Source organism: Onychomys torridus, chromosome 8 (genome assembly GCF_903995425.1).
Source record: "Onychomys torridus chromosome 8, mOncTor1.1, whole genome shotgun sequence".
In the NCBI taxonomy this organism is placed as follows: domain Eukaryota; kingdom Metazoa; phylum Chordata; class Mammalia; order Rodentia; family Cricetidae; genus Onychomys; species Onychomys torridus.
The window spans coordinates 83,143,675-83,156,178 of record NC_050450.1 but is presented as its reverse complement, the minus strand read 5'-3'; the positions used below and the strand labels follow the sequence as shown (position 1 = coordinate 83,156,178).

General features: G+C 46.8%; 1 long non-coding RNA gene across 2 annotated transcripts; it reads left to right on the top strand.

Moving 5' to 3' along the window:
- Positions 1–311: 311 nt before the first annotated feature.
- On the top strand, positions 312–11,947 carry LOC118589668. Of its 2 annotated transcripts, none has more exons than XR_004945684.1 (3): positions 312–458; positions 2,748–2,863; positions 11,450–11,947. It is a non-coding gene; the product is annotated as an uncharacterized LOC118589668 (long non-coding RNA). The 2 variants fall into 2 exon arrangements; XR_004945685.1 differs by having other exon boundaries at positions 312–508.
- The last annotated feature ends 557 nt before the right edge of the window (positions 11,948–12,504 follow it).

Genomic DNA, 12,504 nt, shown 5'->3' with positions numbered 1-12,504 from the left:
AACAACAACAAAACAATCAAAAAGGTGTGTGAGTGTGAGTGTGTGTGTGTGTGTGTGTGTGCTACAAATCCCTTCTTGAAAACTCAGATGCTTTAGAGTGCCTCCATTCCTCACACACACAGCAAGGGGCCTGGTGTTGCCCTTTATCCCTCCTCAATTGCCTGGAACCTGGCAGTGAGGATCCCTCCAACAGTCAGGTCTAATTGTGTTGATCCAGTCTGTAGATCCCAGGAAGGGAAGAACAGAGAGGACACTAGGACCCAGAGAACAACTCAGGCACAAAGCCTCCCCCCCACCCTCCTCCCCAGCTGCTTCCTGCATCTCAGGCCTTCCTGCGGCCTCGGCCTCCTCCCCCGCCCTCTTCCCCTCCATCCTCTTCCCCTTCTTCCCCTTCTCCCACTCTCTCCGGTTGGCCTGGCCGAGCTGGTGGAGGGAGCCCTCCTACCCTTCCATTCTCGGTGTGTGGGTTTTGTGGGACACTAACCCATAGCACGTGCAAAAGAGCTCGGTGCGTGGGGGATGGGACGTGGGGAAACCGCCTGGGAACCCTGAAGATTGGGATGGGGAGGAGCCAAGAAGCACTGGACTGGCTCCCTCCAGTAGTGTGCCAGGAGAAGGAAGATTTTGGCTCTTATCTGGAGCCGGACCTCAGGCTTTCAGATGCCCCTTCATTTTTGCACAGCAGGCAAGAGACTTACCCCTCCCCAGTTCTGCACTTGGGGGATCTGTGCAGGGTAAAGAAGCCATCCAGGTGCCTCCTCACCCCCTGACCCTTCTTAGGAATCCCCTTTCCTGAACAAGCTTTAGGACTTGTTCCCAAGTTTAAGTCTGGGATTTGAACCTCTCCCCCACCCTTCCCCTACTATGGCAGTTAGTTGGTGGTTTTGTTTGTGGGAATCTGAAGTATCCCGTGCTGGATTTGAACTAGCCATTGTAGCCAAGGATGACCCTGATTCTGATCCCAACTGCCTCCACCTCCTGAGTGCTGGAATTACAGGCTTGAGGGATTGCTCTCCTGAGGCTCTAACCCAGGCTCTCCTGCATGCTAGGCAAGCATCTACCAACTGAGCTACATCTCCAGCTCCCACTGTGATAGTTGGGCAATGCCCTGCTGCTCACCCATTTGCTAGCTGGGAGTTTGAGCAGAGTGTCCTTACAGCTCCTGTGTGGATTGGGGGAGGGTGCAGGTCCCTGGGTGTTCTGCCCAGAATCTCCCACACCCTTAGTGGTGAGTCATTTTAACTGGTCCCAGCCAAGGGGTCTGTGCCCACACTTGGGGCCAGGTGGGAGGAGGGATTGAGAACCAGCTGTTGACCCCTCCCCCCAACATCCTTGGCAGAAAATTAAGATGAATTGGACTTTATAGGCACCCTTAGGTCTCCCTTGTCCTGTGATTTCTCAGAGATAGACCCCTTCAAGGGCTTTGGGATGTGAGAAAGTGAGCAAGGAGTATCTTTGGGTGGCTGAGGCTAGTAAGTAGAGATTATTATTTCCTGAGTCTATATGGCGGAGCAACAATACCCAAGCTGGAATTTCGGAAGGAGCTTTAAGGGAGTGAGTGAGAATTATGTTACCATCACTCTTTCCTTGGAGTCAGGCACCAAACAATCTGCCTATGAGATGGGTGGAGCATGAGGTGTCACCTCCTCCATCCTGTCCCCTCCCCCCATCCCCCAGTCTGAGCTGAACTTTCATCCCTCAGGCCATGGTGGTCATCCCAGGATAATTTAAAACTTCAGCTCTCCCCAGGGCCCATGTGGAGGAAACTTGGATGTCATGACCACTGTACCTGGTGGGTGGTCTTGGAATGGATGGTCCCTCCATTCCTTTGCCCTGTCTGGGGGTGGGGGATGGAGTGGTTCCCACAGGTGAGCCAGGATTCAGGATAAGTTCCCAACCTTCAGCACCCTGGGCTCAGGTGTGGGCTGGGTGCCAAGGCTGGCTGCTCTTCCCAGCCCTGGGCCTTTGAGACAACTTCTGAAAGTAGTTTTGTTTTTGTTTTTTCCTAACCACTGTCATCAGAAAAGAAGCTGCTCTTTTGCCTGGTCCATAACGCTTACCCCAATTCCTCTATGTGGTTGGCCAGGGCTTTGAGCTAGTTGTGAAATCCAAGGAGGGTATGCTTGTGTTCCCACACTTCCAAATAGGAGAGCTCAACTCTAGCATGGTTGTGCCTGAGAGGGTTAGAGACCTTTGGATAACCTAGTCACAGGGGGCAGGAGGACTGAGCAGTGGTTCACAGTTTTAGAGACCCAACTAGGCCTCTGCAGGCCTCAGTTGAGCCCTGGCAACTCCCATTTGCTAGATGGCCTTGGGGTAGTCATTTTGGATTCCACAGTTGCTAATAAGCTCAACTTGAATGTCTGAAATCTTCTGACCATGGACCTTGGTTGTCTCCTCCTTCCTATGTAGCACAGAATAAAACAGGGCTTTGAAGTTGGGCCATTTTTGTTAGGACTCCCAAGCTGCCACTTCCAAGCTCAAGGACTTTGCCAAATGTCTTCATCTGTAAGCCGGAGACAATATACCCACCTCAAGGAGTTGTTGAAGGCACTGACTAGGTCCTGAATGTGGAAAGCACAGAGGCACTCCGAGTGTGGGTCTCCAGCTGCACGTGTATTGGAGCATGTATGGGGGCTGCGCCTGCAAGAGTGTGGGCAGGTGTGTGGCTGAGAATGAGCACCCACTGGCGTCTGCAGCTCGGAGTCTGTTTCCATGAGACATTGGGCCTCTGCTTTCTTTTCAAGGTCCGTTAGGTGAAATTCTGGTATGTAAGCATTTCTGTCCATGGCTCCTCCAAATCTTTCTGAATCATTTCTTTTTGCTGTGGTGATGAGTGAACCCAGGACCCCAAGCGTGCCAGGTAAGTGTTCTATCGCTTAGCTACATCCCCTGCCCCAAGGTTTTTTTTTTTTTTTAAGATGACCTCCCTTCTAAACTTCTCAAGGGGTCTTTTATTCCTGTCTCTTAGTGTGCCTCAAGTCTCTCAGTCTCTCATTGCCGCTGTAGGGAGAGGAACTGAGGGGTCCTTCTTCCCACAGCTGGGAGATTGCTGCTGCCTGGTGGTTTTTTCTTTCTTTCTTTTTTTTTTTTTTTTTTTTTTTTTTTTGCTGCTGGCTTTCTTCCCATCAGGCTCACACTGTACTCTGGCACTCCTTGGAAAGTTCACATGCTTCTTGAAGGCATCAGTGTGTGTGTGTGTGTGTGTGTGTGTGTGTGTGTGTGTGTGGTGTGTTGGGGGCTGGGGGAAGGGGTGGGACACAGCAAAGATTTCTCCAAATCCTCAGTTGCTTTAAAGGAAAGCCTATATTTAGCTGGGCTTAGAGGAGCCTGTAAATATGTATTTTGCAACGTCGTAGTTGTAGCCATGGAGCTCTAGAGACATGCAGAGAGGTCAAGGGGGAAAAAAAGAAGCAACAAGAAAGATTAGGCAACATATTTTGTCACCAGCAAATCCAAGGAGTTTCTATTGCTTGCTTCGACTGCTAAGAACTCACATTTCTGTGTTTTGATGGCTACTATTTTTCTGTCTGCTTTCTGGACCATGTGCAAAGAAGAAACAACTTTCAGAGTCCTCTTCTCCCATAGGCCTTTGCTCCCCCAACTCCCGCCTGACTGGCTCCACCAGGCTCTGCTGGGCTCGCATGGGGCCTGGCACACGTTCAGTCTCCAGAATGCCACCTTTTGCTCCTCCACCTTAGCCCCTGCTCTTCAAGTAGCCTGGGGAGGAGGGGGCAGAGAGTGGAAACATGTAAGCAATCTTGTTACTTTGTTATAATTCTCTTTCACAGAACTCTATTTTCTAGTAGTCTCCTTCTCCTTCTCCTTCTTCTTCCTTTTAGTTTGAAAATTGTCTTAGAAGACAAGGGAAGTTCAGAAAATGGCATCAAAGCAGAATTGACAAATGCTTATATTGGGTCACTTTGCTTCGGGTTTGTCCCTATGAATGATACTAATTTGGGAGGCTGGGGAGATGACTCCCAAATAAAGTACTTGTGCAGGGCTTGAAGTCCATCCCCAGAGCCCAAGTGAAAACCATGCCAGCTGTGGTGGCCCCTGCTGGTCATCCCAGAGCTGGGGAGGTAGAGAGGGAAGAACCCTCAGGGTTTAGAAGCCAGCTGGCCTGGCTGGACTGTGATGGCGCACGCCTTTAATCCCAGCACTCAGGAGGCAGAGGCAGGCAGATCTCTGAGTTCGAGGCCAGCCTAGGCTATAGAGCAAGTTCCAGGACATGCTCCAAAGCTACACAATGAAACCTTGTCTCGGGGAAAAAAATAATAAACTAATTAATTAAATTTTAGAAATTAAAAAAAAAAAACATAGAAGAAGCCAGCTAGCCTAGCCTACTGGGGGCTAGTGAGAGACCCTGTCAAAAAAAAAGAAAGAAAGAAAGAAAGAAAAAGAAAGGAAGGAAAAATATAAAAGAACAAAGCCCAAACCAAACCGCAAAGGTGTTTTCCATCTTCTCGGATGGAAACTCTGTCTCCAAGCACAGTAACTCCCTAACTTCCTCCCCCTGCTGTCCCTGGCAACCACTTGTATCTGTGTGAACTTGACTCCTCTAGGTACGTTATGTAAGCATCATACAGAATCTGTCCTTTTGTGCCTGGTTTATTTTGCCTGGTTTACATACATTGTAGCAAGTGCCAGCCCATAATCTCCCCTCTTTCCCATGCATTTCCATATTCATGGAACAGTAGTGCTTTCTGAGTCTTTACAACCAATGTAACAATAGTAAACGCTGTATTTGTACCTTGCCCCGCCTCCCAGAGATTTTTGACAGTGGATCCCTTTATGTCCGTGGTTTGTACATTTTAATTTCTGTTTGTCATTTTATCATGGGACTAAGTCACAATGTAGATCTTGCCAGTTCACCTACTGACAGAGTTTGGGTGGCATCTGTTTTTTGCTGTCCTAAGCAGGGTTGCAATGACACATCCGGGGATTTTATCTGGAACCATTCAGGATGTTACCTAGACACAGAAAGTCAGGTCTTTTGCTAGGGTGGTTGAACTTCGAGCTTGGCTGTCACTGCCAAGATGTTCTCTATAGCTGATGAATCCCCATTCTTCCTCCCACCGCCAGCAACTGTACAAGACCACATCTTGCCGACATTTGCTGACCCCTCCCCTTTTTGAGGCAAGGTCTTACTATGTAGCCCCTGACTCACCAGGAACTCACTATCTATACTACATTGGGCAAAAACTCGAAAGTGCTCTGCCTACACTTGCCTCCTAGGCTGGGATTAAAGGGGTGTGTTACTATGCCCAGCTTCTACACATTTTTTTTGTTTTGTTTTGTTTTTTGAGAAAGGGTTTCTCTCTGTAGCTTTGAAGCCTGCCCTGGAACTCACTCTGTAACCCAGACTGGCCTTGAATTTACAGAGATCTGCCTGCCTCTGCCTCCCAAGTACTGAGATTAAAGGTGTGAGCCACCACTGCCCAGCTTGCACTTTCTTTTATTTGTGTATTTGTGGTTTATATGATGGATATGTGTACTTATATGGTGTCATCCCCACCAAGACTATCCATTTCTTTTGAGATAGGGTCTTTTATTGACCTGTAGCTCATCGGTTAGGCTAGACTAACTGGTCAGTGAACCCCAGGATCCTCCTGTCTCCACCTCCCCAGTTTGGATTACTAGCATGTGCCACCATGCCCCTCCCCCACTTTTTGAAAACTAGAAGTTCTGGGGATTGAACTCAGGTCTTCACAATCGCAAGGGAAGCACTTTATTGGCTGAGCCAGCCTCTCTTGGGCTTTTTACCTGTTGTTTTTTTTTCCTCTCTTGTTTGTTTTTTTTGGGGGGGTTTTTTTGGGGGGGTTGGCAGTGTAGGGCATGAAAACAAGGGTCTTATGCATGCTGGGTAGGTGCTTTACCAGAGGGTTACATTTGCACCTGGGGCTTCTTGCTTTTGCTACTCTGCTGGATGGGACATAGCTCACCTTAATGTGCGTGACCTGACTCAGGTAAAGCACGTTTACTGAGCTCGTTGTTCATCTGGGTTTCCTCTCGATAAATCACTTCAGTCTGTGACCTTAGCTATCCTTTAGTTGCTTTTGTTGAACACTATAAAGAGCCTCATGGAGGGGCACCCTTGTCAAAAGCTGGAGTGGTGGCACACTTTTTTTTTTGTAATCCCGAGTGCTGGGATTACAGGCGTGTGCCGCCACCACCACGGCCTGGCTAGGAGGCACACAGTTTTAACCCTACTGCTGCAGAGGTGGAAGGAGGCAGACCCCAGTGGCTCATCAGCTAGCCAGGTGCCAGTGAGAGAGACTCTGTCTCAAAAAATGGCATGAATGATGGCTGGAGAGATGGTTAACAGCACTTCTTTCTCTTCCAGAGGACATGGGTTCAATTTTCAGCACCCACATAGTGGCTCACAACCATCTGTAACTCCAAGTTTCAAAGACTTCTCTTCTGAACTCTGTGGGCACGAGGCATGAGGCAAAACATTTATCCATGTGAAATAAAGTAAACATCTGAGAGAGAGAGAGAGAGAGAGAGAGAGAGAGAGAGAGAGAGAGAGAGGTAGGGGTGGGCAAGAGGTATGACTCCTGAGGAAGAAAACCCAAGATCAACCTCTGGTCTATACACATACAAACTCATACATGCGGGGGGTGGGGGGGGGGGGGGGGTGGGGGGGGTGGGGGGGTGGGGGGGTGGATGAGCAAAAGTGATTATCTTCAAGAAATTCTAGAGTTGAAGCCAAAAGTGGCGGAGCATGCACTTAATCCCAGCTCTTGGGAGGCAGAGACAGGAGGATCTCTGAGTTCAAGGCCAGCCTGGTCTACATAGTGAGTTCCAGGCAGCTAGAGCTACGTAGTGAGACCCTGCCTAAAAAAAAAAAAAAAAAAAAAAAAAAAAAGGAAAAGGAAGGAAAGAAATCCTAAATCCTAGTTAGTTCAGAGACTCATCTTTCAGGAGGGTAGATGTCACTCATCTGCTAACACTTAAGATGTTAGCTTGGCTCTTAAACTGCCCCATCCCTGAGTGGTTCCAAGATGGCTGCCTCAACTCCAGATATTTCATACAAGCAAGAATGTGGAGATATCCAGAGGAAGAAGACAGTAATAGATGCTTTTCATCTTAGAGTCTCTCCCAGAGCCACTCCCATTAAATAATCTTCCTTTCATGCTTGGTGACCAGAAGTCTACCCATGTCCATACTCAAACCAATCATTGGCCAGAGAAACAAATCGTTGCTGTATTTTGACCAATCGTAGTTCATGGATGGGACTAGCGAAGGACCATCCGTCCCCAAAGCCTGACAGCCTGACTCAGTTCAGTGTTCTGTGATGGAAAAGAGAAATGATCCCATTTAGAATGCACTCGATACGTCGGTTTTTTGTTTTTTGTTTTCTTTAAATAAAGATAGGGTCTTGCTGTCTGTGTATCTCTGGCTGGCCTCAAACTCACATGTAGACTAGGCTGGCCTCAAAGTCAAAGGATCTGGAGCACTGAGACTAAAGGTGTATGCCACCATGCCTAGCCCTGGTCTGTTGTTTAAAAAATTATTTTTAAGCTGGGTGGTGGTGGTAGTGGTTGTTGTTGGTGCACCCCTTTAATTCCAGTACTTGGGAGGCAGAGCCAGGTAAATCTCTGTGAATTCAAGGCCAGCCCAGGCTATAGAGTGAGTTCCAGGACAGCCAAGACTACACAGAGAAACCTTGTCTTGAAGCAAAAAAAAAAAAAAAAAAAAAAAAAAAAAAAAAAAAAGAAAGAAAGAAAGAAAGAAAATAAAAAGAAAAAAATTAATTTTAGTGCTGGGGATTCACTTGGCATATGCCAGGCAAGCATTCTACCACTGAACTTCATCCCTAACCCCTGTGTTTTGAGACTGGGCATCACTGTGTAGCCAAGGCTAGCTTAGAATTCCCGACTCTTCCACTTCGGCATCAAGAAGGCTGATTTCTGGGAAGTCTTTCTATAATCTGAATACTAACCCTTTATCTGTTTTATGTGTCCCCAACATTGCCACCCAGGCTGTTCCTTGTCTTTCTACTTCGTTCATAATGGCAATTTTATAATAGAGGCTTTGGGGGAGCAGTAATATAATAAAAGTCAATCTTTTCTGAATTGTGTCTCTTATGTAAGAACTGCTTTCCTACTCTCAGATTGCCTACATTTCCTAATTGTTTTAAAGTTCTGTTTTTCACTTTGAGATCTTTAATCCATCTGGAATTAATATTTATGGATGGAGTAAAGAGGTTTCGTATGAAAAGCCAATTGTCCCGACACTTTTTATTGAATAGACTGCTCTCTCTCACCGAGTTGCTGTGCCACCCCCATCATAAATCAAATCCCCACATACACTTGGCTCCATTTCTAGGCACTTTGTTCTATTGATCTCTTTGTCCGGCCCGGCACCAATACCACATTGTTTTAATTACTATCACTTTCAAAGAAAGTCTTGGTGTCTCTTTGGGGGCAGGCCCTCTTTCTTCTTCAGAATGGTCCACCACTTTCTTGGCCCTTTGCTGTGCTGTATGATGTTTAGAATCAGTTAGAAGCTTCTTTTGAGATCTTTATTGTGCATGCATGGAATCAACTGATAAATGTGGAGAGGATGGTCTTTGAGCATGACTGAGAATTCTCAAGCTTAAAACGATCCCTTCTATATCTCTCATTTCTTTCTTTGAGACTAAAGTATAGTGCTTCATTCATAAATATAAGCTGGATGTAGTGGCCCACACCTTTCGTTCCAGCACTCAGGAGGTAGAGGTAGGTGGACCTCTGTGAGTTTGAGGCCGGCCTGGCCTATGTAGTGAGTTCCAGAACAGCCAGGGTTACACAGAGAAACTCTGTCTCAGAACAACAACAAAAATCTTGTAACATTTACATATTTTTATTTTTGTTGTGGTTGTTTGTTTGGTTGGTTTTGTTTGTTTTTTGAGACAGGGTTTCCCTGTGTAGCCTTAGCTGTCCTGGAATTAGCTCTGTAGAACAGGTTGGCCTCAAGCTAGGATTAAAGTCATGTGTTACCACCACCCAGCTAAAAGCTTAAAATTCCTAGCAAGTGATTGTATTGTGTAGAAACACTGAATTTTTCTGTTTCATTTGCATTTGGATGCTGATCTTTGCCTAGCAGCCTAGCCAAGGCCCCATAATAACTCCAGTAAAATGGAGGCTGGGAAGACGGCGGCTCAGGGGTAAGGGACTTGCAAGCAAGAGGTCTTGTCTGGGACTGGATCCCCAGTGCTCCTGTGCAAGCCAGGTGTGGTGGCATGCTCAGGGCAGAGACAGGCAGATTCCAGGGGCCTTGCTAGCTAGCCATCTAATCATAACAGCAAACTTTATGTTTAGTGAGTGATCATGTCTCAAAATATAAAGTGGTGATAGTGGAAGGTACCTGAAATACACCTGGCCTCCACAGGAGCAAGCCAAGGCAAACACACACACACACACACACACACACACACACACACACACACACATCTGCCTGAAGAATCTAGGATCTTTTATATTTTCTCTGTAAACAATTCATTAATAAAGATGCCAGCAATTTTGTCTCTTATCTTCCTTATCCTTTTAAAACTATTTTATTTTTTTAAAATTATGTGCATACAGCCAGGTGGTGGTGGCACTTGCTTTTAATCTCAGGCAGAGGCAGGTGGAGTTTGAGGCCATCCTGGTCTTTAGAGCGAGTTCCAGGACAGCCAGGGGTACACAGAGAAACCATGTCTTAAAATTAGCACTCCCCCCCCCCAAAAAAAAACCCAAATAATTAAATAGATAAAGCTGACCGCTTCCAGTTCTCAAACCCTGCTGATGGGCTGCTCTGGCCAGCTGTTGCTCTGCACTATCCGTTATAAAAAGTAAACGACCCCATACTCTTTACGGGGCTTTACAATTTGCAAAGCACTGTGCCCTCTATTTTCTTTCTTACCTCCACTTTAGAGGAAGCATCTCAGTGGCAATGGCTGAGGCACCCGAAACAGCCTCCCTCCCCTTCTCTGCCTCTCTTGTAATATAAGAAATTTGTCCAAGAACAGCCTGGCACCCCAGTTTCAATGCTCTTGGATGGTCACCCCTTGGGGACCTGAAGTCCACTTATGGAAAAGGGATTCAATTCAGCTGGTAGAGAGTGCTTGCCTAGCTTGCCCAAAGCCCTAAGCACTCAGCAGCACCATAGGTGAGAGGATCAGGAATTCAAGGTCATTCTTAGCTGCATAGCCAGCCTGGGCTCTCTGAAACCCCTTTTCAAGAATAAGACAGAACAAAAATTAAACAAGATGGTCAGGAAGATGTACTAGTTCTTCAGACTGGTGTCCCCAAAATGCCTGTGAGGTTGATGGTGGAATAGAAAATGTCCTTGGAAACCAGAGCGTTGACAGACGATGGGTGGGTGAAGGAGGGTGGGGAGGTGAGCATTATTTCCAACCAGCTACCCCTACATGAGTCCTCCTTCTCCCTGTAAGAAAGTACGTTTTCTGGACAGGGAAATGGACGACACATGCGATAGGCTCGTGGTCTTGGGTGTCCTTCTGGGTCACTAGGCTGACCGCCGGGTCCAGCACGCATGCCCCTTGGTGGTACTGGAAGTGGGCGCTGCGCAGGCCTCGCTCCTCCTGCTCCCAGCTCTCCACTCACAGATCAGTCCTTAGGTTGCGCAAGCGCAGGGAGTGCTGAAGCCTGTGAACGCGCCCTCTCGTGGTGGACTGACCCGGTTGCATTCTTTGTTGTTGCTCTGGGGGCGGGGAAGAGGAGGGAGAAAGATGTGGGTGGAGTCTGGGAGGCAGAAGCGAGAATAAGATCACAATGATGAGGCTGCTTTTCCTTTGTCCCTCACAAAGACATATAAATATGCGTTTCGGATGCAGATAAAGAAATATGCTCATTCGAGATCAAAGGGGAGACGAGAATAGAATGAGACTGTTGCGGGAGATGATGCTTCCATTCATTCACGCATTCGTTCGTTCATTCATTCATTCATTCATTCATTGGCCAAACATTCTCTGGGTTGGACAGATGGCATATGAAGCTAGGGAAATGGTCGCTGATGTGGAGGTGAGGAAAGACCCTGCTGGCAAAGAGCAGGACTCGGTGGCAGGGGGGAGGGGAGCAGGGGGAAAGCTCCAGCTGAGCTTACCCGGGATAAAGCTGAGAGAGGCTGAGACCTGACCCATCCTGTACCGCATGCTGTCTCTGATGAGGATTAAATAAATAAATTAAAGATGGAACACCCTGAGCACCAGGAGGGATGCTGTTTGTGATGGATTAAAGTAATCAAATATGTTTAAACCGTAAAGTAATGATTATATGACTGTGAAAACAAAGATGCTAATTGGCCACAGTTTGGAGGATGCTGGGGAATCAACCCATTATTTTGAAGCCAGTAAATTTAGATATGGAAAGAACTGAGCATTTACACCCTGTCCTATTATGAACTGAACCACCTGGAAAGCAAATCATGAGGGCAATTTCTCTATCTTGCTATATTCCAGCCGATGAAAGAGAGCGGCGGAATTTGAGTATCGCCAGTTTGCAAGACAGAGCAACAGAAGCTGTAATGCTGAGGGCACATGCTAAGCCCCCAAATGAAGAGCCTGCACATCTATAAAGTGGGCTTGTAGAAGAAAGAACCTCGATGTGACCCAGTCTCTAGAACCAACTAAACTACAGAAGATGACAGTGTCCAGAGAACTCCATTTATGGATGATGAAGGGGTGGGAGGGCAGAACCCCAGAGAGATGCTCTCAGCAAATCCAGAGTGGTGAGCAATTGCAGAACTGACCTGGCTTCTTCCTAGGAGAGAGGGAGGGAGGGAGGAGAGGATGGAGGGATGCAAGGGAGGAAAAGAGGAAGAGATGATGAAAAGCCTCTAAAAATGCAAAAGTATTTAGGTCTACCAACCTGTTAAAGTGTATCCACGTATTTGGATCCTGACAAAAACAAATACTTTGCTTTTAAAAAGAACAACTGAAGGGGGTTGGAGGGATGGCTCAGCAGTTAAGAGCACTGGCTGCTTTTCTAGTAGACCAGGGGTCAATTCCCAGCACCCACATGGCAATTCACAACTGTCTGTAACTCCAGTGCCTGGGAATCTGAGGGTCTCACACAGCTATACCTGCAGGAAAAACCCTAATGTATATTAAATAAAAAATAAATATTTTTTAAAAACCTGAAATATGTGTGGGGTGTTGTGATACATCGACTGTAATCCCATCACTTTGGAGACTGAGGCAGGAGAGTCATGAGTTCCAAACCAGCCAGAGCTACAAAGTGAGAGACCCTGACTCAATGAAAAGGGAAACAAAGCCTGAAATAAGAGAAGTACCAAGGCATGAGGCCACAGCCCCAGGCGTTTGAGAAGCTGAGGCAGGGGAATCCCTTAAGCCTGTGAGATTGAGGTCAGTGTCTTAGAGAATAAATAAAGATGAAATCAACAAGAGAATGGAAATTCAAACACTGGAAGTTTCATAACTGGTAATACTTTGTGATTGTGTTTAGAGAGAGTCATTATCTTTAAAAGATATATACTGAGATATTGACAGATGAA